Consider the following 335-nt stretch of genomic DNA (forward strand, 5'->3'; position numbering starts at 1 on the left):
CCGCCCGGTGTGACAGGTGTGACAGGTGTGACACCGCCCCGTGTGCCCGGTGTGCCCGGTGTGACACCACCCGGTGTGCCAGGTGTGCCAGGCGTGACAGGCGTGACAGGTGTGACACCGCCCGGTGTGACAGGTGTGACACCACCCAGTGTGAAAGGTGTGCCAGGGGCATCGCTGTGTGCCGGCGGCATCCCTGTGCCTGTCCCTGTGCCTTGTGCTCTGTGCCCCCCCAGGGCTGCCCTACCTGCACCCTGCAGCTGTCGCCAGTGTCCTGCAGGGTCGGTATCATCCCTGGGCAGAGTCAGTGAATCACAGAATGGATCAGGTTGGAAGGG

The sequence above is a fragment of the Acanthisitta chloris genome, unplaced genomic scaffold, assembly GCF_000695815.1.
Source record: "Acanthisitta chloris isolate BGI_N310 unplaced genomic scaffold, ASM69581v1 scaffold11262, whole genome shotgun sequence".
Taxonomy (NCBI): Eukaryota; Metazoa; Chordata; class Aves; order Passeriformes; family Acanthisittidae; genus Acanthisitta; species Acanthisitta chloris.